General features: G+C 58.7%; 1 protein-coding gene across 1 annotated transcript in view; it reads left to right on the top strand.

Moving 5' to 3' along the window:
• TSNARE1 (t-SNARE domain containing 1) overlaps positions 1-4,919 on the top strand; it is a 121,394-nt gene that overhangs the window by 53,981 nt on the left and 62,494 nt on the right. The gene's annotated exons all lie outside the window — the stretch shown is intronic.

The following is a 4,919-nucleotide window of genomic DNA, read 5'->3' as shown; positions in this document are numbered from 1 at the left end:
GGGGGTGGGCGCGGGCACACACACTCATCCCTCCGTGCAGAGGCTGGGCCAGGGACTGAGGAAGCCCTGCTGTGGCATTGCTCACCCTCTGGCCAGCATCCCGAGGCCACCCTTCCCCTGGAAGGGCTGGAGCTGGGCCCCTGTGACCTTGCCTGTGCTGACTGCCCCTCCATGGGCATCTGGTCCTTGTGGTGGAGAGACTGGTGTCCGGGGAGCCCTGTCTCTGTTCCTTCCTGGGTTTTCCTAATAGGACAACCCAGGAGTGCTCTGGCCAGGGGCCCAGTGCCTGCACTCACAGTCCCAGCTCAGTCACCGTGGCCATTTTAGTTGCTGGATGTTTAGGTTTCTGGAAGGCTGTTTAGCACTAACAGAGGTGATTTAGTGCCAAGCATGAATGGTTGAATAACTCAGAACTGAACCTGCAATTTGATGGTGCTGCCAGCAGGTGGTGAGGGTGAGTTTTCAGGTGCCAACTGTAGGGCATGGGGACTGGATGCTGCTCGTTACTTGTCTTTTTGAAGTTTGCACACATGTAATGCCTCCTGCCCACTGCATCTCTGGCCCACAGGTAATCTCATGACAGCTGCTAAACACATGTGATATCTTGAAAGGCACACATGTCTGGGATATGTGAGTGTGAGTGTATGTGAGAGTGTGTATGAATGTGAGTGTGTGAGGGTGTGTGTGTGAGTGTATGTGTGTGAGTGAGTGTATATGAGTGTGCATGAGTGTGTAAGTGTAAGAGTGTATGTGTGTGATTGTGTGTGTAGAGTGAGTGTATGTGAGTATGGGTGTGAGTGTGTGTGTAATGGTGTGAGTGTGAGAGTATGAGTGTATGCACGTGAGTGAATGTAAGAATGTGTATGAGTGTAAGTGTATGTGAGTGTGTGTGAGTGTATGTGAGTGTGTAAGGGTGTGAGTATGAGAGTGTATGACTGCGTGAGTGAATGTGAGAGCGTGTTTGTGTGTGAGTGTGTGAGTGTATGAATGTGAAAGTGTGAGTGAGTGTGTGTGAGTGTGCGTGGAGTGAGCCTCCTCTTTTTCATGCTGAGGTGCAGGTAAGCAGTCAGGCGGCTTGGTGGGGACACAGGGGCCCTGTTGGCGGTGGAAGCCAAGCCCCCACGTTTGACCATGGGCATGTTCTCCGTCCCTCTGGGCTTCCTCACCGGCCTACTCTGAAGCTCCTAGGGGCTGGGTTTCTGGAACAAATGTCCCCTAAGAGCTGATTCTTCTAGAAAAATGGGAACCTGGGAAAATCAGTAAACCGGATCACTGGGTTAGGACTTGTGGCTGACTCTGCTCTCCCAAGGAGCAGGCCTTCCACTCTGGAAGGTGGTGGATGCCCCACAGGGAGGCCCCCTCTCTCACGCCCATTCTTGTGGGGCCACCCACCTCCCTGCCTCTGCCACGGGCCCCTCCCTACTTCGCCTGGCAGAGGAGTGCTCGTGTCTCGAGACCTCCATCCAGTGCCCTGCTGCCTTCGTGAGTCATTGTCCCCTCCTCACCCCATCCTCGCACTCCCCAGAGAGGAAGAGCTCTGGTCCCATCTTTGCCCTGGCAGGGGGCCGCTGCTGGGGGCCCATGTCTTTGGCTGGAAGACAAGCCTGTTGCTTTTGCTGAGACAGTCCATTGAATGACCAAACACAGAGATGTTGTTTATCCCTCTATTCTGGCACAGCGAGGCCCACTTTCCCCAGAGAAGCAGAGGAACAGATCCAGGAGTGTCACTCCTGATGACTCCAGATCCTGGGAGGCCTGGGAGAGGCAGAGGGACCTGCTCCCTTTAGCTCGAGAGGCTGACAGCCTCTCCGGGAGCACAGGCTTAGCCTGCCCCCCTGGGCACACAGGAGTGAGGGGACACTGCTTCAGGAGCGAGTCCAGGGAGTGGAAGCTGCTAACAAGCTCGTGCTACCAAAGGGATCAGACTCCCAGATGAGGAGGGCAGGGCCCAGGGCGTGGACAGGCAGGCGACGCTGAGAGCTGCACCCCTGAATGGTGGGGCTGGCTCACCTCTGAGCTTCCTGGCAGCCAACCCAGAAGAAGCAGCAGGGTGGCTCACAGGGTTCCATGTTTACTTGGAAGCCAGCTTCTCCCTGTCCTGAGCCCACGAGCCCTGCTTCTGGGGCCTCACGAGGAGGCCTGAGGGCTGCCCGTGCCTTGGACAGCCTGCTGGTGGCTGTCTTGGTGCCAGACATGGGGCTCGTGCTGTGTGGCAGCCTCCAGGATGGGGTTTGGGTAGACCAGGCTCCAGGGCGCTGCTGTCTGGTTCTCTGTGTGGTGAATATGGGCAGAGCAGTGGCCTTTACCGGAAGGGAGGGACCCCACATGGAGGCTGCTACCATCGTCCAGCCGAGAGACGAAGGGGCCTGGGTCAGTGTAGGGAGAGGAGCTGGGTTCATGCAGGTCTGGACTGGATTCAGTCAAGGGGCTAGGCCTGTGCCCAGATCATAGACCTGGCTTCTCACAGCTCAGTGCTGTGCTGGGATTCGCAGAGGGGCTGAGTGAGCAGGACCCATGGCCATCCTGGACTTGCCAGCCTCAGTTTCCTCATCTGCAGCATGGGGGCGGTGTAGAAGACATGGAGTCTCATGCCAGCAGCAGCAGGTGTCAGACAGGGGTTGATGGGGTGGGGTCAGCTTTCTTGGAGGCATCTACAGCGAGCACCTCCTCTCCCTGCACCACTCACTTCCTCTGGTCTTTGGAAACAGAAAAAGCAAAACACAAATCGCCATTAGCCTTTAAAAATCCCTCCCCTAGGTTCAAAGCAGATCCTAGTGGCAGCAGTCAGACTCAATCAGCGGGAGGGAGCCATGAGACTGGGCGACAGCAGCAGAGGCTTGGGTGTCCCCAGGCCCTCCGTGGCTGGGTCACTCTGGGGGTGTCTGCCCAGCACCACAAAGGCCTGTGGGGGTGGGCAGTGACGATGTTTTGGTGGGGGGTGGGCTGGGGAAGCAGCCTCAGGACTGCGTGGGGCTTCACGCCTGGCTGGCCACAGCCTTTCCTGCAGACTCCAGCGGCTCATTCTCCCACCCCTGTCCCCTCAACCCCTTGGGGCTTGGGCGTGTGCGTGATTTTACATGTTCAGAAGTCACCGAGGTGAGACTGCGTCCAAGCGAGCCCCCACTGTGGTCTGCTTTCTAGGACTAACCTTATTTGGTAGGTGGTAGAGTGTGGAAAGATGGGGAAACTGAGGCCCAGGGAGGGGAATTGCTGTCACAACAGCAGGTTGGTGCTGCATCTGATTTCTGCATGCCTGGCTTTCCTTCTCGCTTTTTGGCCTCCATGAGTGCTTGTGGGTGGATGCCGAGTTGGGAGGTGGAGGTGAGTTAGTGGTGAGGGCTCTGTCGTAGGGTTGGTGGCCCCATTGAGTGTCCCTTTCCTTCTTCCTCCTCCTCCCCAGAATCATCCAATGGATGAAACAAAGGGCAGACTTGGGATGCGGTGTCCCAGCTTTAGGCCTCAGTCTTCACTGACCAGCTGGGGGACCTTGAGCGTGCTGTTTGCCTCAGTAGTTTCATCTGTGAAATGGGGAGGTCGAGGGAAGCTCAGACAGCCCATGTGGCAGTAAGCAGAGTCCCCAGGCCTGAGGGAGGTGATAGCCCTTCAGGAAACTGAGGGGGCCCAATGGCTTACTCCAGAGGGGCCAGGGAGTGGATGGGCAGGAGACAGTGGAGGCCGCGGGGGCTGGGGCCTCCCCCAGTGGTACTGGGCACTGGTGTCAGCTCTGTGGGCCATCTGGACCTCGTCCAGTTAGATTCTGAGTGAGGGTGTACTGCCCCTGGGGAGCTCTGCGATGATCGTGTTCAACCCCAGAGACCCAGCCCCTGAGCAGCCCTCTGCTGGCTTGTGTGACCCCTGAGAACATCCCAGATCTTGGCACTGCAGTTTCCACTGGCCTTCAGACTTGGGCCCAGGTGTGCCCTCCTGGGGAGGCCCTCCCCGCCACCCTCACCTGCGACAGTTCTCTGCCCACCCCCTCTCACCCTGGAGTCTCTGCTCCGCCTGCTTGCTAGCCATGCTGTTGTCACCTGTCAGTCCCATGCGAATGCAGCTTTCTGTGGGCAGGGCCCCCCTGCCCAGTGTCAGTCTGCTCCCCAGGGCCCATGGTAGTCTGCTCGGCGGATACCTGTTGAGTGAATGTATGAAGCCGACTAACTGCCCCCCTCCACAGGATGCCCAACCCCGTGATAGTGGCCCATCCTGCCCTCTGGCTGCACCTCCAGTATGGACTCAGGGCCCCCATGGGTAAGGGGGTCTGAACTCTGCACCTGTCCCATGGTCCTCTGTTGACCCTCGGCCCATAGCATAGGAGGGTCTCTGCCTGCTTGCCCAGTCTCTGGCCCACTTCTCAGTGATGTCGCTGTCATGGCAGTGACGGCCCTGGAGCCCCCCACCCCTGCAGGCCAGACTTTGGCTGTGCCTGGCGTGGTGCTGGCCATAGGAGGCCTTTTCTGTGTGTCCCTGCCTAACCCCCACGCCAGGCCCTTGTGCTTATGGCCTGAGCCCTGGCCTGGAAGGCTCCACGGACAGCGTCTCCCCAACCCTGCTGGTTCCATCCCCTTGCCAAGCTCTTTGGCCCTGGGGGAGGGAAGGAATAGGGTAGTCTAGCCTAGCTCAGCCCCACAGGCCTGGGCTGATAACGAGGCAGCTACCCCAGGGCCTGATCTCACTGTCCCCTGTCCTGAACCTGGCCAGTCCCAGCCTTCCCTGGGCCTCGGTTTCCTCTCTCGTGAAAGGGAGAGTGCGGGGGCTTCTCCCATGGGGCTGTGTGAGGACTTGGTGAGCCAAAGTGTGTGGCGCATCTAGAAGCAGCATCCCTCGGAGCTGCTGTGGGGTGCGGGGAGGGGCTGGGGAGGGCCGGAGGTTCAAGGAGGCTGGGCCAGTGCTGGACTCTCTCAGTCCCCGGTCTGGACATGGAC

This window comes from Propithecus coquereli, unplaced genomic scaffold, assembly GCF_000956105.1.
Source record: "Propithecus coquereli isolate 6110/MARCELLA unplaced genomic scaffold, Pcoq_1.0 Scaffold28, whole genome shotgun sequence".
Lineage (NCBI taxonomy): Eukaryota > Metazoa > Chordata > Mammalia > Primates > Indriidae > Propithecus > Propithecus coquereli.
This window is presented reverse-complemented; position numbering and strand designations above follow the sequence as displayed.